General features: G+C 49.0%; 1 protein-coding gene across 1 annotated transcript in view; it reads right to left on the bottom strand.

The window, feature by feature from the left end:
- LOC144820269 (uncharacterized) overlaps positions 1-27,706 on the bottom strand; it is a 938,422-nt gene that overhangs the window by 104,221 nt on the left and 806,495 nt on the right. The window lies entirely within an intron of this gene.

Below are 27,706 nucleotides of genomic sequence, written 5' to 3'. Positions count from 1 at the left end.
TAGAGTAGTGAGTGCAGAGTAGTGAGTAGTGAGTAGTGAGTGCATAGTAGTGAGTAGTGAGTGCAGAGTAGTGAGTGCAGAGTAGTGAGCGCAGAGTAGTGAGTAGTGAGTGCAGAGTAGTGAATGCAGAGTAGTGAGTGCAGAGTAGTGAGTGCAGAGTAGTGAGTAGTGAGTGCAGAGTAGTGAGTAGTGAGTAATGAGTGCAGAGTAGTGAGTAGTGAGTAGTGAGTGCAGAGTAGTGAGTGTAGAGTAGTGAGTGCAGAGTAGTGAGTAGTGAGTGCAGAGTAGTGAGTAGTGAGTGCAGAGTAGTGAGTGCAGAGTAGTGAGTAGTGAGTGCAGAGTAGTGAGTGCAGAGTAGTGAGTAGTGAGTGCAGAGTAGTGAGTAGTGAGTGCAGAGTAGTGAGTAGTGAGTGCAGAGTAGTGAGTGCCGAGTAGTGAGTAGTGAGTAGTGAGTGCAGAGTAGTGAGTGCAGAGTAGTATGTAGTGAGTGCAGAGTAGTGAGTAGTGAGTGCAGAGTAGTGAGTAGTGAGTGAAGAGTAGTGAGTGCAGAGTAGTGAGTAGTGAGTGCAGAGTAGTGAGTAGTGAGTGCAGAGTAGTGAGTGCAGAGTAGTGAGTAGTGAGTGCAGAGTAGTGAGTAGTGAGTGCAGAGTAGTGAGTGCAGAGTAGTGAGTAGTGAGTGCAGAGTAGTGAGTAGTGAGTGCTGAGTAGTGAGTAGTGAGTGCAGAGTAGAGAGTGCAGAGTAGTGAGTAGTATGTGCAGAGTAGTGACTGCAGAGTAGTGAGTAGTGACTGCAGAGTAGTGAGTGCAGAGTAGTGAGTGCAGAGTAGTGAGTAATGAGTACAGAGTAGTGAGTAGTAAGTAGTTAGTGCAGAGTAGTGAGTAGTGAGTGCAGAGTAGTGAGTAGTGAGTGCAGAGTAGTGAGTAGTGAGTAGTGAGTAGTGAGTGCAGAGTAGTGAGTAGTGAGTGCAGAGTAGTGAGTGTAGAGTAGTGAGTGCAGAGTAGTGAGTAGTGAGTGCAGAGTAGTGAGTAGTGAGTGCAGAGTAGTGAGTGCAGAGTAGTGAGTAGTGAGTAGTGAGTGCAGAGTAGTGAGTGCAGAGTAGTGAGTAGTGAGTGCATAGTGAGTAGTGAGTGCAGAGTAGTGAGTGAAGAGTAGTGAGTGCAGAGTAGTGAGTGCAGAGTAGTGAGTGCAGAGTAGTGAGTAGTGAGTAGTGAGTAGTGAGTGCAGAGTAGTGAGTGCAGAGTAGTGAGTAGTGAGTGCAGAGTAGTGAGTGCAGAGTGGTGAGTGCAGAGTAGTGAGTGCAGAGTGTGAGTGCAGAGTGTGAGTGCAGAGTAGTGAGTGCAGAGTGCAGAGTAGTGAGTGCAGAGTGCAGAGTAGTGAGTGCAGAGTAGTGAGTGCAGAGTTATGAGTGCAGAGTTGTGAGTGCAGAGTTGTGAGTGCAGAGCGTGAGTGCAGAGTAGTGAGTGCAGAGTGCAGAGTAGTGAGTGCAGAGTGCAGAGTAGTGAGTGCAGGGTAGTGAGTGCAGAGTGCCGAGTAGTGAGTGCCGAGTAGTGAGTGCCGAGTAGTGAGTGCCGAGTAGTGAGTGCCGAGTAGTGAGTGCAGAGAGTGCCGAGTAGTGAGTGCCGAGTAGTGAGTGCCGAGTAGTGAGTGCCGAGTAGTGAGTGCAGAGTGCAGAGTAGTGAGTGCAGAGTGCAGAGTAATGAGTGCAGAGTAGTGAGTGCAGAGTAGTGAGTGCAGAGTGGTGAGTGCAGAGCAGTGAGTGCAGAGTAGTGAGTGCAGAGCAGTGAGTGCAGAGTAGTGAGTGCAGAGCAGTGAGTGCAGAGTAGTGAGTGCAGAGTAGTGAGTAGTGAGTGCAGAGTAGTGAGTAGCGAGTAGTGAGTGCAGAGTAGTGAGTAGTGAGTGCAGAGTAGTGAGTGCAGAGTAGTGAGTGAGTGCAGAGTAGTGAGTAGTGAGTGCAGAGTAGTGAGTGCAGAGTAGTGAGTGCAGAGTGCTGAGTAGTGAGTGCAGAGTAATGAGTAGTGAGTAGTGAGTGCAGAGTAGTGAGTGCAGAGTAGTGAGTAGTGAGTGCAGAGTAGTGAGTGCAGAGTGGTGAGTAGTGAGTGCAGAGTAGTGAGTGCAAAGTAGTGAGTAGTGAGTGCAGAGTAGTTAGTGCAGAGTAGTGAGTGCAGAGTAGTGAGTGCAGAGTAGTGAGTAGTGAGTGCAGAGTAGTGAGTAGTGAGTGCAGAGTAGTGAGTGCAGAGTAGTGAGTGCAGAGTAGTGAGTAGTGATTAGTGAGTGCAGAGTAGTGAGTAGTGGGTGCAGAGTAGTGAGTAGTGAGTGCAGAGTAGTGAGTGCAGTGTGTAGAGTAGTGAGTGCAGAGTAGTGAGTAGTGAGTAGTGAGTGCATAGTAGTGAGTAGTGAGTGCAGAGTAGTGAGTGCAGAGTAGTGAGCGCAGAGTAGTGAGTAGTGAGTGCAGAGTAGTGAATGCAGAGTAGTGAGTGCAGAGTAGTGAGTGCAGAGTAGTGAGTAGTGAGTGTAGAGTAGTGAGTAGTGAGTAGTGAGTGCAGAGTAGTGAGTAGTGAGTAGTGAGTAGTGAGTGCAGAGTAGTGAGTGTAGAGTAGTGAGTGCAGAGTAGTGAGTAGTGAGTGCAGAGTAGTGAGTAGTGAGTGCAGAGTAGTGAGTGCAGAGTAGTGAGTAGTGAGTAGTGAGTGCAGAGTAGTGAGTGCAGAGTAGTGAGTAGTGAGTGCAGAGTAGTGAGTAGTGAGTGCAGAGTAGTGAGTGAAGAGTAGTGAGTGCAGAGTAGTGAGTAGTGAGTGCAGAGTAGTGAGTAGTGAGTGCAGAGTAGTGAGTGCCGAGTAGTGAGTAGTGAGTAGTGAGTGCAGAGTAGTGAGTGCAGAGTAGTGAGTAGTGAGTGCAGAGTAGTGAGTAGTGAGTAGTGAGTAGTGAGTGCAGAGTAGTGAGTGCAGAGTAGTGAGTAGTGAGTGCAGAGTAGTGAGTGTAGAGTAGTGAGTGCAGAGTAGTGAGTAGTGAGTGCAGAGTAGTGAGTAGTGAGTGCAGAGTAGTGAGTGCAGAGTAGTGAGTAGTGAGTAGTGAGTGCAGAGTAGTGAGTGCAGAGTAGTGAGTAGTGAGTGCATAGTGAGTAGTGAGTGCAGAGTAGTGAGTGAAGAGTAGTGAGTGCAGAGTAGTGAGTGCAGAGTAGTGAGTGCAGAGTAGTGAGTAGTGAGTAGTGAGTAGTGAGTGCAGAGTAGTGAGTGCAGAGTAGTGAGTAGTGAGTGCAGAGTAGTGAGTGCAGAGTGGTGAGTGCAGAGTAGTGAGTGCAGAGTGTTAGTGCAGAGTGTGAGTGCAGAGTAGTGAGTGCAGAGTGCAGAGTAGTGAGTGCAGAGTGCAGAGTAGTGAGTGCAGAGTAGTGAGTGCAGAGTTATGAGTGCAGAGTTGTGAGTGCAGAGTTGTGAGTGCAGAGCGTGAGTGCAGAGTAGTGAGTGCAGAGTGCAGAGTAGTGAGTGCAGAGTGCAGAGTAGTGAGTGCAGAGTGCAGAGTAGTGAGTGCAGAGTAGTGAGTGCAGAGTGCCGAGTAGTGAGTGCCGAGTAGTGAGTGCCGAGTAGTGAGTGCCGAGTAGTGAGTGCAGAGTGCAGAGTAGTGAGTGCAGAGTGCAGAGTAATGAGTGCAGAGTAGTGAGTGCAGAGTAGTGAGTGCAGAGTGGTGAGTGCAGAGCAGTGAGTGCAGAGTAGTGAGTGCAGAGCAGTGAGTGCAGAGTAGTGAGTGCAGAGCAGTGAGTGCAGAGTAGTGAGTGCAGAGTAGTGAGTAGTGAGTGCAGAGTAGTGAGTAGCGAGTAGTGAGTGCAGAGTAGTGAGTAGTGAGTGCAGAGTAGTGAGTGCAGAGTAGTGAGTGAGTGCAGAGTAGTGAGTAGTGAGTGCAGAGTAGTGAGTGCAGAGTAGTGAGTGCAGAGTGCTGAGTAGTGAGTGCAGAGTAATGAGTAGTGAGTAGTGAGTGCAGAGTAGTGAGTGCAGAGTAGTGAGTGCAGAGTAGTGAGTAGTGAGTGCAGAGTAGTGAGTGCAGAGTGGTGAGTAGTGAGTGCAGAGTAGTGAGTGCAAAGTAGTGAGTAGTGAGTGCAGAGTAGTTAGTGCAGAGTAGTGAGTGCAGAGTAGTGAGTGCAGAGTAGTGAGTGCAGAGTAGTGAGTAGTGAGTGCAGAGTAGTGAGTGCAGAGTAGTGAGTGCAGAGTAGTGAGTAGTGATTAGTGAGTGCAGAGTAGTGAGTAGTGGGTGCAGAGTAGTGAGTAGTGAGTGCAGAGTAGTGAGTGCAGTGTGTAGAGTAGTGAGTGCAGAGTAGTGAGTAGTGAGTGCATAGTAGTGAGTAGTGAGTGCAGAGTAGTGAGTGCAGAGTAGTGAGTGCAGAGTAGTGAGTGCAGAGTAGTGAGTAGTGAGTGCAGTGTAGTGAATGCAGAGTAGTGAGTGCAGAGTAGTGAGTGCAGAGTAGTGAGTAGTGAGTGTAGAGTAGTGAGTAGTGAGTAGTGAGTGCAGAGTAGTGAGTAGTGAGTAGTGAGTAGTGAGTGCAGAGTAGTGAGTGTAGAGTAGTGAGTGCAGAGTAGTGAGTAGTGAGTGCAGAGTAGTGAGTAGTGATGCAGAGTAGTGAGTGCAGAGTAGTGAGTAGTGAGTAGTGAGTGCAGAGTAGTGAGTGCAGAGTAGTGAGTAGTGAGTGCAGAGTAGTGAGTAGTGAGTGCAGAGTAGTGAGTGAAGAGTAGTGAGTGCAGAGTAGTGAGTAGTGAGTGCAGAGTAGTGAGTAGTGAGTGCAGAGTAGTGAGTCCCGAGTAGTGAGTAGTGAGTAGTGAGTGCAGAGTAGTGAGTGCAGAGTAGTGAGTAGTGAGTGCAGAGTAGTGAGTAGTGAGTGCAGAGTAGTGAGTAGTGAGTGAAGAGTAGTGAGTGCAGAGTAGTGAGTAGTGAGTGCAGAGTAGTGAGTAGTGAGTGCAGAGTAGTGAGTGCAGAGTAGTGAGTAGTGAGTGCAGAGTAGTGAGTAGTGAGTGCAGAGTAGTGAGTGCAGAGTAGTGAGTAGTGAGTGCAGAGTAGTGAGTAGTGAGTGCAGAGTAGTGAGTGCAGAGTAGTGAGTGCAGAGTAATGAGTAGTGAGTAGTGAGTGCAGAGTAGTGAGTAGTGAGTGCAGAGTAGTGAGTAGTGAGTGCTGAGTAGTGAGTAGTGAGTGCAGAGTAGAGAGTGCAGAGTAGTGAGTAGTGAGTGCAGAGTAGTGACTGCAGAGTAGTGAGTAGTGACTGCAGAGTAGTGAGTGCAGAGTAGTGAGTGCAGAGTAGTGAGTAGTGAGTGCAGAGTAGAGAGTGCAGAGTAGTGAGTAGTATGTGCAGAGTAGTGACTGCAGAGTAGTGAGTAGTGACTGCAGAGTAGTGAGTGCAGAGTAGTGAGTGCAGAGTAGTGAGTAATGAGTGCAGAGTAGTGAGTAGTAAGTAGTTAGTGCAGAGTAGTGAGTAGTGAGTGCACAGTAGTGAGTAGTGAGTGCAGAGTAGTGAGTAGTGAGTAGTGAGTAGTGAGTGCAGAGTAGTGAGTGCAGAGTAGTGAGTAGTGAGTGCAGAGTAGTGAGTGTAGAGTAGTGAGTGCAGAGTAGTGAGTAGTGAGTGCAGAGTAGTGAGTAGTGAGTGCAGAGTAGTGAGTGCAGAGTAGTGAGTAGTGAGTAGTGAGTGCAGAGTAGTGAGTGCAGAGTAGTGAGTAGTGAGTGCATAGTGAGTAGTGAGTGCAGAGTAGTGAGTGAAGAGTAGTGAGTGCAGAGTAGTGAGTGCAGAGTAGTGAGTGCAGAGTAGTGAGTAGTGAGTAGTGAGTAGTGAGTGCAGAGTAGTGAGTGCAGAGTAGTGAGTAGTGAGTGCAGAGTAGTGAGTGCAGAGTGGTGAGTGCAGAGTAGTGAGTGCAGAGTGTGAGTGCAGAGTGTGAGTGCAGAGTAGTGAGTGCAGAGTGCAGAGTAGTGAGTGCAGAGTGCAGAGTAGTGAGTGCAGAGTAGTGAGTGCAGAGTTATGAGTGCAGAGTTGTGAGTGCAGAGTTGTGAGTGCAGAGCGTGAGTGCAGAGTAGTGAGTGCAGAGTGCAGAGTAGTGAGTGCAGAGTGCAGAGTAGTGAGTGCAGAGTGCAGAGTAGTGAGTGCAGAGTAGTGAGTGCAGAGTGCCGAGTAGTGAGTGCCGAGTAGTGAGTGCCAAGTAGTGAGTGCCGAGTAGTGAGTGCCGAGTAGTGAGTGCAGAGTGCAGAGTAGTGAGTGCAGAGTGCAGAGTAATGAGTGCAGAGTAGTGAGTGCAGAGTAGTGAGTGCAGAGTAGTGAGTGCAGAGTGGTGAGTGCAGAGTAGTGAGTGCAGAGCAGTGAGTGCAGAGTAGTGAGTGCAGAGCAGTGAGTGCAGAGCAGTGAGTGCAGAGTAGTGAGTAGTGAGTGCAGAGTAGTGAGTAGCGAGTAGTGAGTGCAGAGTAGTGAGTAGTGAGTGCAGAGTAGTGAGTGCAGAGTAGTGAGTAGTGAGTGCAGAGTAGTGAGTGCAGAGTAGTGAGTGCAGAGTGCTGAGTAGTGAGTGCAGAGTAATGAGTAGTGAGTAGTGAGTGCAGAGTAGTGAGTGCAGAGTAGTGAGTGCAGAGTAGTGAGTAGTGAGTGCAGAGTAGTGAGTGCAGAGTGGTGAGTAGTGAGTGCAGAGTAGTGAGTGCAAAGTAGTGAGTAGTGAGTGCAGAGTAGTTAGTGCAGAGTAGTGAGTGCAGAGTAGTGAGTGCAGAGCAGTGAGTGCAGAGTAGTGAGTAGTGAGTGCAGAGTAGTGAGTAGTGAGTGCAGAGTAGTGAGTGCAGAGTAGTGAGTGCAAAGTAGTGAGTAGTGAGTGCAGAGTAGTTAGTGCAGAGTAGTGAGTGCAGAGTAGTGAGTGCAGAGTAGTGAGTGCAGAGTAGTGAGTAGTGAGTGCAGAGTAGTGAGTAGTGAGTGCAGAGTAATGAGTGCAGAGTAGTGAGTAGTGATTAGTGAGTGCAGAGTAGTGAGTAGTGGGTGCAGAGTAGTGAGTAGTGAGTGCAGAGTAGTGAGTGCAGTGTGTAGAGTAGTGAGTGCAGAGTAGTGAGTAGTGAGTAGTGAGTGCATAGTAGTGAGTAGTGAGTGCAGAGTAGTGAGTGCAGAGTAGTGAGCGCAGAGTAGTGAGTAGTGAGTGCAGAGTAGTGAGTGCAAAGTAGTGAGTAGTGAGTGCAGAGTAGTTAGTGCAGAGTAGTGAGTGCAGAGTAGTGAGTGCAGAGTAGTGAGTGCAGAGTAGTGAGTAGTGAGTGCAGAGTAGTGAGTGCAGAGTAGTGAGTGCAGAGTAGTGAGTAGTGATTAGTGAGTGCAGAGTAGTGAGTAGTGGGTGCAGAGTAGTGAGTAGTAAGTGCAGAGTAGTGAGTGCAGTGTGTAGAGTAGTGAGTGCAGAGTAGTGAGTAGTGAGTGCATAGTAGTGAGTAGTGAGTGCAGAGTAGTGAGTGCAGACTAGTGAGTGCAGAGTAGTGAGTAGTGAGTGCAGTGTAGTGAATGCAGAGTAGTGAGTGCAGAGTAGTGAGTGCAGAGTAGTGAGTAGTGAGTGTAGAGTAGTGAGTAGTGAGTAGTGAGTGCAGAGTAGTGAGTAGTGAGTAGTGAGTAGTGAGTGCAGAGTAGTGAGTGTAGAGTAGTGAGTGCAGAGTAGTGAGTAGTGAGTGCAGAGTAGTGAGTAGTGAGTGCAGAGTAGTGAGTGCAGAGTAGTGAGTAGTGAGTAGTGAGTGCAGAGTAGTGAGTGCAGAGTAGTGAGTAGTGAGTGCAGAGTAGTCAGTAGTGAGTGCAGAGTAGTGAGTGAAGAGTAGTGAGTGCAGAGTAGTGAGTAGTGAGTGCAGAGTAGTGAGTAGTGAGTGCAGAGTAGTGAGTCCCGAGTAGTGAGTAGTGAGTAGTGAGTGCAGAGTAGTGAGTGCAGAGTAGTGAGTAGTGAGTGCAGAGTAGTGAGTAGTGAGTGCAGAGTAGTGAGTAGTGAGTGAAGAGTAGTGAGTGCAGAGTAGTGAGTAGTGAGTGCAGAGTAGTGAGTAGTGAGTGCAGAGTAGTGAGTGCAGAGTAGTGAGTAGTGAGTGCAGAGTAGTGAGTAGTGAGTGCAGAGTAGTGAGTGCAGAGTAGTGAGTAGTGAGTGCAGAGTAGTGAGTAGTGAGTGCAGAGTAGTGAGTGCAGAGTAGTGAGTGCAGAGTAATGAGTAGTGAGTAGTGAGTGCAGAGTAGTGAGTAGTGAGTGCAGAGTAGTGAGTAGTGAGTGCTGAGTAGTGAGTAGTGAGTGCAGAGTAGAGAGTGCAGAGTAGTGAGTAGTGAGTGCAGAGTAGTGACTGCAGAGTAGTGAGTAGTGACTGCAGAGTAGTGAGTGCAGAGTAGTGAGTGCAGAGTAGTGAGTAGTGAGTGCAGAGTAGAGAGTGCAGAGTAGTGAGTAGTATGTGCAGAGTAGTGACTGCAGAGTAGTGAGTAGTGACTGCAGAGTAGTGAGTGCAGAGTAGTGAGTGCAGAGTAGTGAGTAATGAGTGCAGAGTAGTGAGTAGTAAGTAGTTAGTGCAGAGTAGTGAGTAGTGAGTGCACAGTAGTGAGTAGTGAGTGCAGAGTAGTGAGTAGTGAGTAGTGAGTAGTGAGTGCAGAGTAGTGAGTGCAGAGTAGTGAGTAGTGAGTGCAGAGTAGTGAGTGTAGAGTAGTGAGTGCAGAGTAGTGAGTAGTGAGTGCAGAGTAGTGAGTAGTGAGTGCAGAGTAGTGAGTGCAGAGTAGTGAGTAGTGAGTAGTGAGTGCAGAGTAGTGAGTGCAGAGTAGTGAGTAGTGAGTGCATAGTGAGTAGTGAGTGCAGAGTAGTGAGTGAAGAGTAGTGAGTGCAGAGTAGTGAGTGCAGAGTAGTGAGTAGTGAGTAGTGAGTAGTGAGTGCAGAGTAGTGAGTGCAGAGTAGTGAGTAGTGAGTGCAGAGTAGTGAGTGCAGAGTGGTGAGTGCAGAGTAGTGAGTGCAGAGTGTGAGTGCAGAGTGTGAGTGCAGAGTAGTGAGTGCAGAGTGCAGAGTAGTGAGTGCAGAGTGCAGAGTAGTGAGTGCAGAGTAGTGAGTGCAGAGTTATGAGTGCAGAGTTGTGAGTGCAGAGTTGTGAGTGCAGAGCGTGAGTGCAGAGTAGTGAGTGCAGAGTGCAGAGTAGTGAGTGCAGAGTGCAGAGTAGTGAGTGCAGAGTGCAGAGTAGTGAGTGCAGAGTAGTGAGTGCAGAGTGCCGAGTAGTGAGTGCCGAGTAGTGAGTGCCAAGTAGTGAGTGCCGAGTAGTGAGTGCCGAGTAGTGAGTGCAGAGTGCAGAGTAGTGAGTGCAGAGTGCAGAGTAATGAGTGCAGAGTAGTGAGTGCAGAGTAGTGAGTGCAGAGTAGTGAGTGCAGAGTGGTGAGTGCAGAGTAGTGAGTGCAGAGCAGTGAGTGCAGAGTAGTGAGTGCAGAGCAGTGAGTGCAGAGCAGTGAGTGCAGAGTAGTGAGTAGTGAGTGCAGAGTAGTGAGTAGCGAGTAGTGAGTGCAGAGTAGTGAGTAGTGAGTGCAGAGTAGTGAGTGCAGAGTAGTGAGTAGTGAGTGCAGAGTAGTGAGTGCAGAGTAGTGAGTGCAGAGTGCTGAGTAGTGAGTGCAGAGTAATGAGTAGTGAGTAGTGAGTGCAGAGTAGTGAGTGCAGAGTAGTGAGTGCAGAGTAGTGAGTAGTGAGTGCAGAGTAGTGAGTGCAGAGTGGTGAGTAGTGAGTGCAGAGTAGTGAGTGCAAAGTAGTGAGTAGTGAGTGCAGAGTAGTTAGTGCAGAGTAGTGAGTGCAGAGTAGTGAGTGCAGAGTAGTGAGTGCAGAGTAGTGAGTAGTGAGTGCAGAGTAGTGAGTAGTGAGTGCAGAGTAGTGAGTGCAGAGTAGTGAGTGCAAAGTAGTGAGTAGTGAGTGCAGAGTAGTTAGTGCAGAGTAGTGAGTGCAGAGTAGTGAGTGCAGAGTAGTGAGTGCAGAGTAGTGAGTAGTGAGTGCAGAGTAGTGAGTAGTGAGTGCAGAGTAATGAGTGCAGAGTAGTGAGTAGTGATTAGTGAGTGCAGAGTAGTGAGTAGTGGGTGCAGAGTAGTGAGTAGTGAGTGCAGAGTAGTGAGTGCAGTGTGTAGAGTAGTGAGTGCAGAGTAGTGAGTAGTGAGTAGTGAGTGCATAGTAGTGAGTAGTGAGTGCAGAGTAGTGAGTGCAGAGTAGTGAGCGCAGAGTAGTGAGTAGTGAGTGCAGAGTAGTGAATGCAGAGTAGTGAGTGCAGAGTAGTGAGTGCAGAGTAGTGAGTAGTGAGTGTAGAGTAGTGAGTAGTGAGTGCAGAGTAGTGAGTAGTGAGTAGTGAGTGCAGAGTAGTGAGTGTAGAGTAGTGAGTGCAGAGTAGTGAGTAGTGAGTGCAGAGTAGTGAGTAGTGAGTGCAGAGTAGTGAGTGCAGAGTAGTGAGTAGTGAGTGCAGAGTAGTGAGTGCAGAGTAGTGAGTAGTGAGTGCAGAGTAGTGAGTAGTGAGTGCAGAGTAGTGAGTGAAGAGTAGTGAGTGCAGAGTAGTGAGTAGTGAGTGCAGAGTAGTGAGTAGTGAGTGCAGAGTAGTGAGTGCTGAGTAGTGAGTAGTGAGTAGTGAGTGCAGAGTAGTGAGTGCAGAGTAGTGAGTAGTGAGTGCAGAGTAGTGAGTAGTGAGTGCAGAGTAGTGAGTAGTGAGTGAAGAGTAGTGAGTGCAGAGTAGTGAGTAGTGAGTGCAGAGTAGTGAGTAGTGAGTGCAGAGTAGTGAGTGCAGAGTAGTGAGTAGTGAGTGCAGAGTAGTGAGTAGTGAGTGCAGAGTAGTGAGTGCAGAGTAGTGAGTGCAGAGTAGTGAGTGCAGAGTAATGAGTAGTGAGTAGTGAGTGCAGAGTAGTGAGTAGTGAGTAGTGAGTGCAGAGTAGTGAGTAGTGAGTGCTGAGTAGTGAGTAGTGAGTGCAGAGTAGAGAGTGCAGAGTAGTGAGTAGTGAGTGCAGAGTAGTGACTGCAGAGTAGTGAGTAGTGACTGCAGAGTAGTGAGTGCAGAGTAGTGAGTGCAGAGTAGTGAGTAGTGAGTGCAGAGTAGTGAGTAGTAAGTAGTTAGTGCAGAGTAGTGAGTAGTGAGTGCACAGTAGTGAGTAGTGAGTGCAGAGTAGTGAGTAGTGAGTAGTGAGTGCAGAGTAGTGAGTGCAGAGTAGTGAGTAGTGAGTGCAGAGTAGTGAGTAGTGAGTAGTGAGTGCAGAGTAGTGAGTAGTGAATAGTGAGTGCAGAGTAGTGAGTAGTGAGTAGTGAGTGCAGAGTAGTGAGTAGTGAGTAGTGAGTAGTGAGTGCAGAGTAGTGAGTGTAGAGTAGTGAGTGCAGAGTAGTGAGTAGTGAGTGCAGAGTAGTGAGTAGTGAGTGCAGAGTAGTGAGTGCAGAGTAGTGAGTAGTGAGTAGTGAGTGCAGAGTAGTGAGTGCAGAGTAGTGAGTAGTGAGTGCAGAGTAGTGAGTAGTGAGTGCAGAGTAGTGAGTGAAGAGTAGTGAGTGCAGAGTAGTGAGTAGTGAGTGCAGAGTAGTGAGTAGTGAGTGCAGAGTAGTGAGTGCCGAGTAGTGAGTAGTGAGTAGTGAGTGCAGAGTAGTGAGTAGTGAGTGCAGAGTAGTGAGTAGTGAGTGAAGAGTAGTGAGTGCAGAGTAGTGAGTAGTGAGTGAAGAGTAGTGAGTGCAGAGTAGTGAGTAGTGAGTGCAGAGTAGTGAGTAGTGAGTGCAGAGTAGTGAGTGCAGAGTAGTGAGTAGTGAGTGCAGAGTAGTGAGTAGTGAGTGCAGAGTAGTGAGTGCAGAGTAGTGAGTAGTGAGTGCAGAGTAGTGAGTAGTGAGTGCAGAGTAGTGAGTGCAGAGTAGTGAGTGCAGAGTAATGAGTAGTGAGTAGTGAGTGCAGAGTAGTGAGTGCAGAGTAGTGAGTGCAGAGTAGTGAGTAGTGAGTGGTGAGTAGTGAGTGCAGAGTAGAGAGTGCAGAGTAGTGAGTAGTGAGTGCAGAGTAGTGACTGCAGAGTAGTGAGTAGTGACTGCAGAGTAGTGAGTGCAGAGTAGTGAGTGCAGAGTAGTAAGTAGTGAGTGCAGAGTAGTGAGTAGTAAGTAGTTAGTGCAGAGTAGTGAGTAGTGAGTGCACAGTAGTGAGTAGTGAGTGCAGAGTAGTGAGTAGTGAGTAGTGAGTGCAGAGTAGTGAGTGCAGAGTAGTGAGTAGTGAGTGCAGAGTAGTGAGTGTAGAGTAGTGAGTGCAGAGTAGTGAGTAGTGAGTGCAGAGTAGTGAGTAGTGAGTGCAGAGTAGTGAGTGCAGAGTAGTGAGTGCAGAGTAGTGAGTAGTGAGTGCAGAGTAGTGAGTAGTGAGTGCAGAGTAGTGAGTGAAGAGTAGTGAGTGCAGAGTAGTGAGTAGTGAGTGCAGAGTAGTGAGTAGTGAGTGCAGAGTAGTGAGTGCCGAGTAGTGAGTAGTGAGTAGTGAGTGCAGAGTAGTGAGTGCAGAGTAGTGAGTACTGAGTGCAGAGTAGTGAGTACTGAGTGCAGAGTAGTGAGTAGTGAGTGAAGAGTAGTGAGTGCAGAGTAGTGAGTAGTGAGTGCAGAGTAGTGAGTAGTGAGTGCAGAGTAGTGAGTGCAGAGTAGTGAGTAGTGAGTGCAGAGTAGTGAGTAGTGAGTGCAGAGTAGTGAGTGCAGAGTAGTGAGTAATGAGTGCAGAGTAGTGAGTAGTGAGTGCAGAGTAGTGAGTGCAGAGTAGTGAGTGCAGAGTAGTGAGTGCAGAGCAATGAGTAGTGAGTAGTGAGTGCAGAGTAGTGAGTGCAGAGTAGTGAGTAGTGAGTGCAGAGTAGTGAGTAGTGAGTGCTGAGTAGTGAGTAGTGAGTGCAGAGTAGAGAGTGCAGAGTAGTGAGTAGTGAGTGCAGAGTAGTGACTGCAGAGTAGTGAGTAGTGACTGCAGAGTAGTGAGTGCAGAGTAGTGAGTGCAGAGTAGTGAGTAGTGAGTGCAGAGTAGTGAGTAGTAAGTAGTTAGTGCAGAGTAGTGAGTAGTGAGTGCACAGTAGTGAGTAGTGAGTAGTGAGTGCAGAGTAGTGAGTGCAGAGTAGTGAGTAGTGAGTGCAGAGTAGTGAGTAGTGAGTAGTGAGTGCAGAGTAGTGAGTAGTGAGTAGTGAGTAGTGAGTGCAGAGTAGTGAGTAGTGAGTAGTGAGTGCAGAGTAGTGAGTAGTGAGTAGTGAGTAGTGAGTGCAGAGTAGTGAGTGTAGAGTAGTGAGTGCAGAGTAGTGAGTGCAGAGTAGTGAGTAGTGAGTGCAGAGTAGTGAGTGCAGAGTAGTGAGTAGTGAGTGCAGAGTAGTGAGTGCAGAGTAGTGAGTAGTGAGTGCAGAGTAGTGAGTAGTGAGTGCAGAGTAGTGAGTGAAGAGTAGTGAGTACAGAGTAGTGAGTAGTGAGTGCAGAGTAGTGAGTAGTGAGTGCAGAGTAGTGAGTGCTGAGTAGTGAGTGCAGAGTAGTGAGTGCAGAGTAGTGAGTAGTGAGTGCAGAGTAGTGAGTAGTGAGTGCAGAGTAGTGAGTAGTGAGTGAAGAGTAGTGAGTGCAGAGTAGTGAGTAGTGAGTGCAGAGTAGTGAGTAGTGAGTGCAGAGTAGTGAGTGCAGAGTAGTGAGTAGTGAGTGCAGAGTAGTGAGTAGTGAGTGCAGAGTAGTGAGTGCAGAGTAGTGAGTAGTGAGTGCAGAGTAGTGAGTAGTGAGTGCAGAGTAGTGAGTGCAGAATAGTGAGTGCAGAGTAGTGGGTGCAGAGTAATGAGTAGTGAGTAGTGAGTGCAGAGTAGTGAGTGCAGAGTAGTGAGTAGTGAGTGCAGAGTAGTGAGTAGTGAGTGCTGAGTAGTGAGTAGTGAGTGCAGAGTAGAGAGTGCAGAGTAGTGAGTAGTGAGTGCAGAGTAGTGACTGCAGAGTAGTGAGTAGTGAGTGCAGAGTAGTGAGTGCAGAGTAGTGAGTGCAGAGTAGTGAGTAGTGAGTGCAGAGTAGTGAGTAGTAAGTAGTTAGTGCAGAGTAGTGAGTAGTGAGTGCACAGTAGTGAGTAGTGAGTGCAGAGTAGTGAGTAGTGAGTAGTGAGTAGTGAGTGCAGAGTGGTGAGTGCAGAGTAGTGAGTAGTGAGTGCAGAGTAGTGAGTAGTGAGTGCAGAGTAGTGAGTAGTGAGTGCAGAGTAGTGAGTAGTGAGTGCAGAGTAGTGAGTGCAGAGTAGTGAGTGCAGAGTAGTGAGTAGTGAGTGCAGAGTAGTGAGTAATGAGTGCAGAGTAGTGAGTAATGAGTGCAGAGTAGTGAGTGCAGAGTAGTGAGTGCAGAGTAGTGAGTGCAGAGTAGTGATTAATGAGTAGTGAGTGCAGTGTAGTGAGTAGTGAGTGCAGAGTAGTGAGTGCAGAGTAGTAAATGCAGAGTTGAGAATGCAGAGTAGTGAGTGCAGAGTAGTGAGTGCAGAGTAGTGATTAGTGAGTAGTGAGTGCAGTGTAGTGAGTAGTGAGTGCAGAGTAGTGAGTGCAGAGTAGTAAATGCAGAGTTGAGAATGCAGAGTAGTGAGTGCAGAGTAGTGAGTGCAGAGTAGTGAGTGCAGAGTAGTGAGTGCAGAGTGGTGAGTGCAGAGTGGTGAGTGCAGAATAGTGAGTGCAGAGTGGTGAGTGCAGAGTAGTGAGTGCAGAGTAGTGAGTGCAGAGTAGTGAGTGCAGAGTGCAGAATAGTGAGTGCAGAGTGGTGAGTGCAGAGTAGTGAGTGCAGAGTGCCGAGTAGTGAGTGCTGAGTAGTGAATGCAGAGTAGTGAGTGCAGAGTAGTGAGTGCAGAGTGCAGAGTAATGAGTGCAGAGTAGTGAGTGCAGAGTAGTGAGTGCAGAGTAGTTAGTGCAGAGCAGTGAGTGCAGAGTAGTGAGTACAGAGCAGTGAGTGCAGAGTAGTGAGTGCAGAGTAGTGAGTGCATAGTAGTGAGTAGCGAGTAGTGAGTGCAGAGTAGTGAGTAGTGAGTGCAGAGTAGTGAGTGAGTGCAGAGTAGTGAGTGAGTGCAGAGTAGTGAGTAGTGAGTGCAGAGAAGTGAGTGCAGAGTAGTGATTGCAGAGTGCAGAGTAGTGAGTGCAGAGTCGTGAGTAGTGAGTAGTGAGTGCAGAGTAGTGATTGCAGAGTAGTGAGTGCAGAGTAGTGAGTGCAGAGTAGTGAGTGCATAGTGAGTGCAGAGTGGTGAGTGCAGAGTAGTGAGTGCAGAGTAGTGAGTGCAGAGTAGTGAGTAGTGAGTAGTGAGTGCAGAGTAGTGATTGCAGAGTAGTGAGTGCAGAGTAGTGAGTGCAGAGTAGTGAGTGCATAGTGAGTGCAGAGTGGTGAGTGCAGAGTAGTGAGTGCAGAGTAGTGAGTGCAGAGTAGTGAGTGCAGAGTGCCGAGTAGTGAGTGCTGAGTAGTGAGTGCAGAGTAGTGAGTGCAGAGTAGTGAGTGCAGAGTGCAGAGTAATGAGTGCAGAGTAGTGAGTGCAGAGTAGTTAGTGCAGAGTAGTGAGTGCAGAGCAGTGAGTGCAGAGCAGTGAGTGCAGAGCAGTGAGTGCAGAGTAGTGAGTGCAGAGTAGTGAGTGCATAGTAGTGAGTAGCGAGTAGTGAGTGCAGAGTAGTGAGTAGTGAGTGCAGAGTAGTGAGTGAGTGCAGAGTAGTGAGTGAGTGCAGAGTAGTGAGTAGTGAGTGCAGAGTAGTGAGTGCAGAGTAGTGAGTGCAGAGTGCAGAGTAGTGAGTGCAGAGTTGTGAGCAGTGAGTAGTGAGTGCAGAGTAGTGAGTGCAGAGTAGTGAGTAGTGAGTGCAGAGTAGTGAGTGCAGAGTAGTGAGTAGTGAGTGCAGAGTAGTGAGTGCAAAGTAGTGAGTGCAGAGTAGTGAGTGCAGAGTAGTGAGTGCAGAGTAGCGAGTGCAAAGTGCAGAGTAGTGAGTGCAGAGTAGTGAGTGCAGAGCAGTGAGTGCAGAGTGCAGAGTAGTGAGTGCAGAGTAGTGAGTAGTGAGTGCAGAGTAGTGAGTAGTGCATGCAGAGTAGTGAGTAGTGAGTGCAGAGTAGTGAGTGAGTGCAGAGTAGTGAGTGAGTGCAGAGTAGTGAGTAGTGAGTGCAGAGTAGTGAGTGCAGAGTGCAGAGTAGTGAGTAGTGAGTGCAGAGTAGTGAGTGCAGAGTAGTGAGTAGTGAGTGCAGAGTAGTGAGTAGTGAGTGCAGAGTAGTGAATAGTGAGTGCAGAGTAGTGAGTGCAGAGTAGTGAGTAGTGAGTGCAGAGTAGTGAGTAGTGAGTGCAGAGTAGTGAGTGCAGAGTAGTGAGTAGTGAGTAGTGAGTGCAGAGTAGTGAGTAGTGAGTGCAGAGTAGTGAGTAGTGAGTGCAGAGTAGTGAGTAGTGATTAGTGAGTGCAGAGTAGTGAGTAGTGAGTAGTGAGTGCAGAGTAGTGAGTAGTGAGTGCAGAGTAGTGAGTAGTGAGTGCAGAGTAGTGAGTGCAGAGCAGTGAGTAGTGAGTGCAGAGTAGTGAGTGGTGAGTGCAGAGTATTGAGTGCAGAGTAGTGAATAGTGAGTGCAGAGTAGTGAGTAGTGAGTGCAGAGTAGTGAGTGCAGAGTAGTGAGTGCAGAGTAGTGAGTGCAGAGTAGTGAGTAGTGAGTGCAGAGTAGTGAGTGCAGAGTAGTGAGTAGTGAGTGCAGAGTAGTGAGTAGTGAGTGCAGAGTAGTGAGTAGTGAGTGCAGAGTAGAGAGTGCAGAGTAGTGAGTAGTGAGTAGTGAGTGCAGAGTAGTGACTGCAGAGCAGTGAGTAGTGAGTGCACAGTAGTGAGTGCAGAGTAGTGAGTAGTGAGTGCAGAGTAGTGAGTAGTGAGTGCAGAGTAGTGAGTAGTGAGTGCAGAGTAGAGAGTGCAGAGTAGTGAGTAGTGAGTGCAGAGTAGTGACTGCAGAGCAGTGAGTAGTGACTGCAGAGCAGTGAGTAGTGACTGCAGAGTAGTGAGTGCAGAGTAGTGAGTGCAGAGTAGTGAGTAGTGAGTGCAGAGTAGTGAGTAGTAAGTAGTGAGTGCAGAGTAGTGAGTAGTGAGTAGTGAGTGCAGAGTAGTGACTGCAGAGCAGTGAGTAGTGAGTGCACAGTAGTGAGTAGTGAGTGAAGAGTAGTGAGTAGTGAGTAGTGAGTGCAGAGTAGTGTGTAGTGAGTGCAGAGTAGTGAGTATTGAGTGCAGAGTAGTGAGTAGTGAGTGCAGAGTAGTGAGTGCAGAGTAGTGAGTGCAGAGTGCCGAGTAGTGAGTGCTGAGTAGTGAGTGCAGAGTAGTGAGTGCAGAGTAGTGAGTGCAGAGTGCAGAGTAGTGAGTGCAGAGTGCAGAGTAATGAGTGCAGAGTAGTGAGTGCAGAGTAGTGAGTGCAGAGTAGTGAGTAATGAGTACAGAGTAGTGAGTAGTAAGTAGTTAGTGCAGAGTAGTGAGTAGTGAGTGCAGAGTAGTGAGTAGTGAGTGCAGAGTAGTGAGTAGTGAGTAGTGAGTAGTGAGTGCAGAGTAGTGAGTAGTGAGTGTAGAGTAGTGAGTGCAGAGTAGTGAGTAGTGAGTGCAGAGTAGTGATTAGTGAGTGCAGAGTAGTGAGTGCAGAGTAGTGAGTAGTGAGTAGTGAGTGCAGAGTAGTGAGTGCAGAGTAGTGAGTAGTGAGTGCATAGTGAGTAGTGAGTGCAGAGTAGTGAGTGAAGAGTAGTGAGTGCAGAGTAGTGAGTGCAGAGTAGTGAGTGCAGAGTAGTGAGTAGTGAGTAGTGAGTGCAGAGTAGTGAGTGCAGAGTAGTGAGTAGTGAGTGCAGAGTAGTGAGTGCAGAGTGGTGAGTGCAGAGTAGTGAGTGCAGAGTGTGAGTGCAGAGTGTGAGTGCAGAGTAGTGAGTGCAGAGTGCAGAGTAGTGAGTGCAGAGTGCAGAGTAGTGAGTGCAGAGTAGTGAGTGCAGAGTTATGAGTGCAGAGTTGTGAGTGCAGAGTTGTGAGTGCAGAGCGTGAGTGCAGAGTAGTGAGTGCAGAGTGCAGAGTAGTGAGTGCAGAGTGCAGAGTAGTGAGTGCAGGGTAGTGAGTGCAGAGTGCCGAGTAGTGAGTGCCGAGTAGTGAGTGCCGAGTAGTGAGTGCCGAGTAGTGAGTGCCGAGTAGTGAGTGCAGAGAGTGCCGAGTAGTGAGTGCCGAGTAGTGAGTGCCGAGTAGTGAGTGCCGAGTAGTGAGTGCAGAGTGCAGAGTAGTGAGTGCAGAGTGCAGAGTAATGAGTGCAGAGTAGTGAGTGCAGAGTAGTGAGTGCAGAGTGGTGAGTGCAGAGCAGTGAGTGCAGAGTAGTGAGTGCAGAGCAGTGAGTGCAGAGTAGTGAGTGCAGAGCAGTGAGTGCAGAGTAGTGAGTGCAGAGTAGTGAGTAGTGAGTGCAGAGTAGTGAGTAGCGAGTAGTGAGTGCAGAGTAGTGAGTAGTGAGTGCAGAGTAGTGAGTGCAGAGTAGTGAGTGAGTGCAGAGTAGTGAGTAGTGAGTGCAGAGTAGTGAGTGCAGAGTAGTGAGTGCAGAGTGCTGAGTAGTGAGTGCAGAGTAATGAGTAGTGAGTAGTGAGTGCAGAGTAGTGAGTGCAGAGTAGTGAGTAGTGAGTGCAGAGTAGTGAGTGCAGAGTGGTGAGTAGTGAGTGCAGAGTAGTGAGTGCAAAGTAGTGAGTAGTGAGTGCAGAGTAGTTAGTGCAGAGTAGTGAGTGCAGAGTAGTGAGTGCAGAGTAGTGAGTAGTGAGTGCAGAGTAGTGAGTAGTGAGTGCAGAGTAGTGAGTGCAGAGTGCAGAGTAATGAGTGCAGAGTAGTGAGTGCAGAGTAGTGAGTGCAGAGTAGTTAGTGCAGAGCAGTGAGTGCAGAGTAGTGAGTACAGAGCAGTGAGTGCAGAGTAGTGAGTGCAGAGTAGTGAGTGCATAGTAGTGAGTAGCGAGTAGTGAGTGCAGAGTAGTGAGTAGTGAGTGCAGAGTAGTGAGTGAGTGCAGAGTAGTGAGTGAGTGCAGAGTAGTGAGTAGTGAGTGCAGAGAAGTGAGTGCAGAGTAGTGATTGCAGAGTGCAGAGTAGTGAGTGCAGAGTTGTGAGTAGTGAGTAGTGAGTGCAGAGTAGTGATTGCAGAGTAGTGAGTGCAGAGTAGTGAGTGCAGAGTAGTGAGTGCATAGTGAGTGCAGAGTGGTGAGTGCAGAGTAGTGAGTGCAGAGTAGTGAGTGCAGAGTAGTGAGTAGTGAGTAGTGAGTGCAGAGTAGTGATTGCAGAGTAGTGAGTGCAGAGTAGTGAGTGCAGAGTAGTGAGTGCATAGTGAGTGCAGAGTGGTGAGTGCAGAGTAGTGAGTGCAGAGTAGTGAGTGCAGAGTAGTGAGTGCAGAGTGCCGAGTAGTGAGTGCTGAGTAGTGAGTGCAGAGTAGTGAGTGCAGAGTAGTGAGTGCAGAGTGCAGAGTAATGAGTGCAGAGTAGTGAGTGCAGAGTAGTTAGTGCAGAGTAGTGAGTGCAGAGCAGTGAGTGCAGAGCAGTGAGTGCAGAGCAGTGAGTGCAGAGTAGTGAGTGCAGAGTAGTGAGTGCATAGTAGTGAGTAGCGAGTAGTGAGTGCAGAGTAGTGAGTAGTGAGTGCAGAGTAGTGAGTGAGTGCAGAGTAGTGAGTGAGTGCAGAGTAGTGAGTAGTGAGTGCAGAGTAGTGAGTGCAGAGTAGTGAGTGCAGAGTGCAGAGTAGTGAGTGCAGAGTTGTGAGTAGTGAGTAGTGAGTGCAGAGTAGTGAGTGCAGAGTAGTGAGTAGTGAGTGCAGAGTAGTGAGTGCAGAGTAGTGAGTAGTGAGTGCAGAGTAGTGAGTGCAAAGTAGTGAGTGCAGAGTAGTGAGTGCAGAGTAGTGAGTGCAGAGTAGCGAGTGCAAAGTGCAGAGTAGTGAGTGCAGAGTAGTGAGTGCAGAGCAGTGAGTGCAGAGTGCAGAGTAGTGAGTGCAGAGTAGTGAGTAGTGAGTGCAGAGTAGTGAGTAGTGCATGCAGAGTAGTGAGTAGTGAGTGCAGAGTAGTGAGTGAGTGCAGAGTAGTGAGTGAGTGCAGAGTAGTGAGTAGTGAGTGCAGAGTAGTGAGTGCAGAGTGCAGAGTAGTGAGTAGTGAGTGCAGAGTAGTGAGTGCAGAGTAGTGAGTAGTGAGTGCAGAGTAGTGAGTAGTGAGTGCAGAGTAGTGAATAGTGAGTGCAGAGTAGTGAGTGCAGAGTAGTGAGTAGTGAGTGCAGAGTAGTGAGTAGTGAGTGCAGAGTAGTGAGTGCAGAGTAGTGAGTAGTGAGTAGTGAGTGCAGAGTAGTGAGTAGTGAGTGCAGAGTAGTGAGTAGTGAGTGCAGAGTAGTGAGTAGTGATTAGTGAGTGCAGAGTAGTGAGTAGTGAGTAGTGAGTGCAGAGTAGTGAGTAGTGAGTGCAGAGTAGTGAGTAGTGAGTGCAGAGTAGTGAGTGCAGAGCAGTGAGTAGTGAGTGCAGAGTAGTGAGTGGTGAGTGCAGAGTATTGAGTGCAGAGTAGTGAATAGTGAGTGCAGAGTAGTGAGTAGTGAGTGCAGAGTAGTGAGTGCAGAGTAGTGAGTGCAGAGTAGTGAGTGCAGAGTAGTGAGTAGTGAGTGCAGAGTAGTGAGTGCAGAGTAGTGAGTAGTGAGTGCAGAGTAGTGAGTAGTGAGTGCAGAGTAGTGAGTAGTGAGTGCAGAGTAGAGAGTGCAGAGTAGTGAGTAGTGAGTAGTGAGTGCAGAGTAGTGACTGCAGAGCAGTGAGTAGTGAGTGCACAGTAGTGAGTGCAGAGTAGTGAGTAGTGAGTGCAGAGTAGTGAGTAGTGAGTGCAGAGTAGTGAGTAGTGAGTGCAGAGTAGAGAGTGCAGAGTAGTGAGTAGTGAGTGCAGAGTAGTGACTGCAGAGCAGTGAGTAGTGACTGCAGAGCAGTGAGTAGTGACTGCAGAGTAGTGAGTGCAGAGTAGTGAGTGCAGAGTAGTGAGTAGTGAGTGCAGAGTAGTGAGTAGTAAGTAGTGAGTGCAGAGTAGTGAGTAGTGAGTAGTGAGTGCAGAGTAGTGACTGCAGAGCAGTGAGTAGTGAGTGCACAGTAGTGAGTAGTGAGTGAAGAGTAGTGAGTAGTGAGTAGTGAGTGCAGAGTAGTGTGTAGTGAGTGCAGAGTAGTGAGTATTGAGTGCAGAGTAGTGAGTAGTGAGTGCAGAGTAGTGAGTGCAGAGTAGTGAGTGCAGAGTGCCGAGTAGTGAGTGCTGAGTAGTGAGTGCAGAGTAGTGAGTGCAGAGTAGTGAGTGCAGAGTGCAGAGTAGTGAGTGCAGAGTGCAGAGTAATGAGTGCAGAGTAGTGAGTGCAGAGTAGTGAGTGCAGAGTAGTGAGTAATGAGTACAGAGTAGTGAGTAGTAAGTAGTTAGTGCAGAGTAGTGAGTAGTGAGTGCAGAGTAGTGAGTAGTGAGTGCAGAGTAGTGAGTAGTGAGTAGTGAGTAGTGAGTGCAGAGTAGTGAGTAGTGAGTGTAGAGTAGTGAGTGCAGAGTAGTGAGTAGTGAGTGCAGAGTAGTGATTAGTGAGTGCAGAGTAGTGAGTGCAGAGTAGTGAGTAGTGAGTAGTGAGTGCAGAGTAGTGAGTGCAGAGTAGTGAGTAGTGAGTGCATAGTGAGTAGTGAGTGCAGAGTAGTGAGTGAAGAGTAGTGAGTGCAGAGTAGTGAGTGCAGAGTAGTGAGTGCAGAGTAGTGAGTAGTGAGTAGTGAGTGCAGAGTAGTGAGTGCAGAGTAGTGAGTAGTGAGTGCAGAGTAGTGAGTGCAGAGTGGTGAGTGCAGAGTAGTGAGTGCAGAGTGTGAGTGCAGAGTGTGAGTGCAGAGTAGTGAGTGCAGAGTGCAGAGTAGTGAGTGCAGAGTGCAGAGTAGTGAGTGCAGAGTAGTGAGTGCAGAGTTATGAGTGCAGAGTTGTGAGTGCAGAGTTGTGAGTGCAGAGCGTGAGTGCAGAGTAGTGAGTGCAGAGTGCAGAGTAGTGAGTGCAGAGTGCAGAGTAGTGAGTGCAGGGTAGTGAGTGCAGAGTGCCGAGTAGTGAGTGCCGAGTAGTGAGTGCCGAGTAGTGAGTGCCGAGTAGTGAGTGCCGAGTAGTGAGTGCAGAGAGTGCCGAGTAGTGAGTGCCGAGTAGTGAGTGCCGAGTAGTGAGTGCCGAGTAGTGAGTGCAGAGTGCAGAGTAGTGAGTGCAGAGTGCAGAGTAATGAGTGCAGAGTAGTGAGTGCAGAGTAGTGAGTGCAGAGTGGTGAGTGCAGAGCAGTGAGTGCAGAGTAGTGAGTGCAGAGCAGTGAGTGCAGAGTAGTGAGTGCAGAGCAGTGAGTGCAGAGTAGTGAGTGCAGAGTAGTGAGTAGTGAGTGCAGAGTAGTGAGTAGCGAGTAGTGAGTGCAGAGTAGTGAGTAGTGAGTGCAGAGTAGTGAGTGCAGAGTAGTGAGTGAGTGCAGAGTAGTGAGTAGTGAGTGCAGAGTAGTGAGTGCAGAGTAGTGAGTGCAGAGTGCTGAGTAGTGAGTGCAGAGTAATGAGTAGTGAGTAGTGAGTGCAGAGTAGTGAGTGCAGAGTAGTGAGTAGTGAGTGCAGAGTAGTGAGTGCAGAGTGGTGAGTAGTGAGTGCAGAGTAGTGAGTGCAAAGTAGTGAGTAGTGAGTGCAGAGTAGTTAGTGCAGAGTAGTGAGTGCAGAGTAGTGAGTGCAGAGTAGTGAGTAGTGAGTGCAGAGTAGTGAGTAGTGAGTGCAGAGTAGTGAGTGCAGAGTGCAGAGTAATGAGTGCAGAGTAGTGAGTGCAGAGTAGTGAGTGCAGAGTAGTTAGTGCAGAGCAGTGAGTGCAGAGTAGTGAGTACAGAGCAGTGAGTGCAGAGTAGTGAGTGCAGAGTAGTGAGTGCATAGTAGTGAGTAGCGAGTAGTGAGTGCAGAGTAGTGAGTAGTGAGTGCAGAGTAGTGAGTGAGTGCAGAGTAGTGAGTGAGTGCAGAGTAGTGAGTAGTGAGTGCAGAGAAGTGAGTGCAGAGTAGTGATTGCAGAGTGCAGAGTAGTGAGTGCAGAGTTGTGAGTAGTGAGTAGTGAGTGCAGAGTAGTGATTGCAGAGTAGTGAGTGCAGAGTAGTGAGTGCAGAGTAGTGAGTGCATAGTGAGTGCAGAGTGGTGAGTGCAGAGTAGTGAGTGCAGAGTAGTGAGTGCAGAGTAGTGAGTAGTGAGTAGTGAGTGCAGAGTAGTGATTGCAGAGTAGTGAGTGCAGAGTAGTGAGTGCAGAGTAGTGAGTGCATAGTGAGTGCAGAGTGGTGAGTGCAGAGTAGTGAGTGCAGAGTAGTGAGTGCAGAGTAGTGAGTGCAGAGTGCCGAGTAGTGAGTGCTGAGTAGTGAGTGCAGAGTAGTGAGTGCAGAGTAGTGAGTGCAGAGTGCAGAGTAATGAGTGCAGAGTAGTGAGTGCAGAGTAGTTAGTGCAGAGTAGTGAGTGCAGAGCAGTGAGTGCAGAGCAGTGAGTGCAGAGCAGTGAGTGCAGAGTAGTGAGTGCAGAGTAGTGAGTGCATAGTAGTGAGTAGCGAGTAGTGAGTGCAGAGTAGTGAGTAGTGAGTGCAGAGTAGTGAGTGAGTGCAGAGTAGTGAGTGAGTGCAGAGTAGTGAGTAGTGAGTGCAGAGTAGTGAGTGCAGAGTAGTGAGTGCAGAGTGCAGAGTAGTGAGTGCAGAGTTGTGAGTAGTGAGTAGTGAGTGCAGAGTAGTGAGTGCAGAGTAGTGAGTAGTGAGTGCAGAGTAGTGAGTGCAGAGTAGTGAGTAGTGAGTGCAGAGTAGTGAGTGCAAAGTAGTGAGTGCAGAGTAGTGAGTGCAGAGTAGTGAGTGCAGAGTAGCGAGTGCAAAGTGCAGAGTAGTGAGTGCAGAGTAGTGAGTGCAGAGCAGTGAGTGCAGAGTGCAGAGTAGTGAGTGCAGAGTAGTGAGTAGTGAGTGCAGAGTAGTGAGTAGTGCATGCAGAGTAGTGAGTAGTGAGTGCAGAGTAGTGAGTGAGTGCAGAGTAGTGAGTGAGTGCAGAGTAGTGAGTAGTGAGTGCAGAGTAGTGAGTGCAGAGTGCAGAGTAGTGAGTAGTGAGTGCAGAGTAGTGAGTGCAGAGTAGTGAGTAGTGAGTGCAGAGTAGTGAGTAGTGAGTGCAGAGTAGTGAATAGTGAGTGCAGAGTAGTGAGTGCAGAGTAGTGAGTAGTGAGTGCAGAGTAGTGAGTAGTGAGTGCAGAGTAGTGAGTGCAGAGTAGTGAGTAGTGAGTAGTGAGTGCAGAGTAGTGAGTAGTGAGTGCAGAGTAGTGAGTAGTGAGTGCAGAGTAGTGAGTAGTGATTAGTGAGTGCAGAGTAGTGAGTAGTGAGTAGTGAGTGCAGAGTAGTGAGTAGTGAGTGCAGAGTAGTGAGTAGTGAGTGCAGAGTAGTGAGTGCAGAGCAGTGAGTAGTGAGTGCAGAGTAGTGAGTGGTGAGTGCAGAGTATTGAGTGCAGAGTAGTGAATAGTGAGTGCAGAGTAGTGAGTAGTGAGTGCAGAGTAGTGAGTGCAGAGTAGTGAGTGCAGAGTAGTGAGTGCAGAGTAGTGAGTAGTGAGTGCAGAGTAGTGAGTGCAGAGTAGTGAGTAGTGAGTGCAGAGTAGTGAGTAGTGAGTGCAGAGTAGTGAGTAGTGAGTGCAGAGTAGAGAGTGCAGAGTAGTGAGTAGTGAGTAGTGAGTGCAGAGTAGTGACTGCAGAGCAGTGAGTAGTGAGTGCACAGTAGTGAGTGCAGAGTAGTGAGTAGTGAGTGCAGAGTAGTGAGTAGTGAGTGCAGAGTAGTGAGTAGTGAGTGCAGAGTAGAGAGTGCAGAGTAGTGAGTAGTGAGTGCAGAGTAGTGACTGCAGAGCAGTGAGTAGTGACTGCAGAGCAGTGAGTAGTGACTGCAGAGTAGTGAGTGCAGAGTAGTGAGTGCAGAGTAGTGAGTAGTGAGTGCAGAGTAGTGAGTAGTAAGTAGTGAGTGCAGAGTAGTGAGTAGTGAGTAGTGAGTGCAGAGTAGTGACTGCAGAGCAGTGAGTAGTGAGTGCACAGTAGTGAGTAGTGAGTGAAGAGTAGTGAGTAGTGAGTAGTGAGTGCAGAGTAGTGTGTAGTGAGTGCAGAGTAGTGAGTATTGAGTGCAGAGTAGTGAGTAGTGAGTGCAGAGTAGTGAGTGCAGAGTAGTGAGTGCAGAGTGCCGAGTAGTGAGTGCTGAGTAGTGAGTGCAGAGTAGTGAGTGCAGAGTATTTATTTATTTTATTTTATTTAGCAATTTGTATAGCGCCTGGTGACCCGAGGGCATCCCCGCGCTGTTAATATTGAATCCTGCTGAGGAGGTGGGAGGTAGAGGGTTTATTTAGGGAACAGAAGGGTTTTAAGTTTTTTCCTGAATGTCAGGTGGTTGAGTTCCAATCTGAGGGAACGTGGGAGAGAGTTCCAACCGGTGGACGCCTTAACAGAGAAGCGTCGGCCTCCAGTGCGTGCTCTTTTGAATTTAGGGATGTTGGCCAGGTGCTCGTTCTCCGACCGTAGGGCCCTTGGTGCAGTGTAGGGGGTGACCAAACCCCTGAGGATCGCAGGTCCCGATCCGTTAATTAGTTTATGGGCCGTACACATGGCCTTAAACTCCACCCTTTGGCGGACTGGCAACCAGTGCAGCGCCTTGATGGCGGGTTTGGCGGATACCCTAGGAGGTACGCTCATAATTAGGCGGGCTGCAGCATTCTGGGTTCTTTGCAGTCTCGCTAAGGTGGCTTCCGGCGCACCTAGATAGACCAGGTTGCTGTAGTCCAGCCGTGACAGTATGAGGCCCTGTACTATTAGTTTCCTGGACACGGGCGGTAGGAGGGGGAGAATTTTGCGAACAGTTCGCAGAAGCCCCAGACAGGTTCCGGCGGTTTTGGCCGCTTGGGTCTTCATTGAGAGAGCGGGTTCTAGCCAGACTCCGAGGGTCTTGATTTCGTGTTTCGGGGTGGGAATTTCCCCGAACACGTCTGGCCATATTGCCGGGGGGATGGTCGCCCATTGTTTGCCCATGAGCATCACCTCGGTTTTGGAACCGTTGAGTTTTAATGACGATTCACACATCCACCCATGAATTTCGGTGAGACAATTTGATAATTTGTCTGGGTGGTCGTCAAGTTGGGAGAGGGAGACGACTAATTGTGTGTCGTCGGCGTAGCTCACGATTTTTATCCCGTATGGTGTTACCACATCTTCCAAGGGGGCCATGTACACATTAAAGAGTGTAGGGCTCAGGGAGGAGCCCTGAGGAACCCCGCTGGAGAGTGGAAGTGTGGCCGAGTGGAATTCGCCGTCCCAAACCTGGAATGTACGTTCAGTGAGAAAGGACTCTATCCATTTGAGTGCCGTCCCGGTGAGCCCTGCTTCAGTCAGTCGGTGAAGAAGAACACGGTGATTAACCGTGTCAAAGGCGGCACTCAGATCCAGGAGGATCACTGCCACTGATCCCCCTGAGTCTAGAATGCGCCTTGCTTCCTCGATGACGGCAAGCAGGGCGGTGTCTGTGCCGTGTCCCGGACGGAACCCAGTTTGGGATTGCCGCAGGATGTTATTAGTCTCGAGAAATCTGGAGAGTTGACTATTCACCAGTTTCTCGGTGATCTTGCTAATCCCCGGGAGAAGTGATATGGGCCGATAGTTAGCCATATCAGTAGGGTCGAGCTGAGGTTTTTTAAGGAGTGCCTTCACCACTGCCTTTTTCCAGCTGTGGGGGACTGATCCTTGAGCAAGTGAGCTGTTGATAAGCTCCGTGATTGTAGGGGTGATAGCGGGGGCCACGTTTTTAAGGAATCTCAGAGGTGCAGGGTCTAAAGGAGATCCACTTTTTATTTTATTCAATATCGTTTCCACCTCATTGGGCGTTGTCGGCTTGAATGTCTCGAGTTGGGGACGTAGTCCCGTCTCATTGGGGGGTTGAATAATGTTTCTACGGGAAGGGGAGCTGGAGGGAGGGAGGGATGTGAGGATGCGGGCAATTTTGTTGTTGAAGTATGAGGCTAGGTCATTACTTCTATCTACCTGAGGGGTGATGGGCGAGGAAGCGATGGGAACTTTCAGAAGCTCCTTCACAATGAGATAAGATTCCCTAGAGGAATTGGAGGATTCCTTTATCCTGGTGTCATAATGAGAGGCTTTGGAGAGCTTGATTGCGATTTTATAGGTTTTGACTGAGGAATGGTATGCCTCTTTGCTGGCGTTGTGCCAGTCTTTTCTCCAAAGCCGTTCAGCTCTTTTACAATTTTTGCGGAGCTGGCGGAGCTCTGGGGTGTACCACGGGGCAGAGCCGATGTTGTTGGTCTTATCTTCGCGCATTCTGAGTGGAAGCACAGAGTCAAGGGAGGTCGTGATCCAGTTTCTGAAGTTGCCATCGGCATTGTCCGGGATATTGTCGAGAGTAGGGGTGGTAGATGTCAGGGTGTTGGCCCATTCTTCAATCGGTAGTTTGGACCAAGTCCTGCCTTTGGTGAAGGAGGGGGGTTTCTGAGGTTTCTTGAGGGGTCCTGGGAGTTGGAATAGGACCAAGAAGTGGTCCGTCCAGGGAAGGGGAATGGAGTCTATTTCTTGCATCGCGGGGGTGCTGGTGAACACCGGGTCCAGCAGGTGGCCTTTGATGTGAGTGGCTCCTGCGTTAATGAGACGAAGGTCCGAGGCCGCTAGTTCGGAGATCAGGTCGACTACTCCAGAGTCTGCCGTATCTTCAAAGTGGATGTTCAAATCTCCCACTAAGATGAAGTTCGAAGCGGAGTGAGCCTGTGTTGCTACTATGTCTAGGAGGGCATTGGAAAAAGGGCCGGGGTGGCCGGGGGGACGATAGATTAGAATC

This window comes from Lissotriton helveticus, chromosome 2_1 (assembly GCF_964261635.1).
Source record: "Lissotriton helveticus chromosome 2_1, aLisHel1.1, whole genome shotgun sequence".
NCBI classification, from domain to species: domain Eukaryota; kingdom Metazoa; phylum Chordata; class Amphibia; order Caudata; family Salamandridae; genus Lissotriton; species Lissotriton helveticus.
Note: the sequence above shows the minus strand (reverse complement) of the source record. Positions and strands in the feature narration are given on the sequence as shown.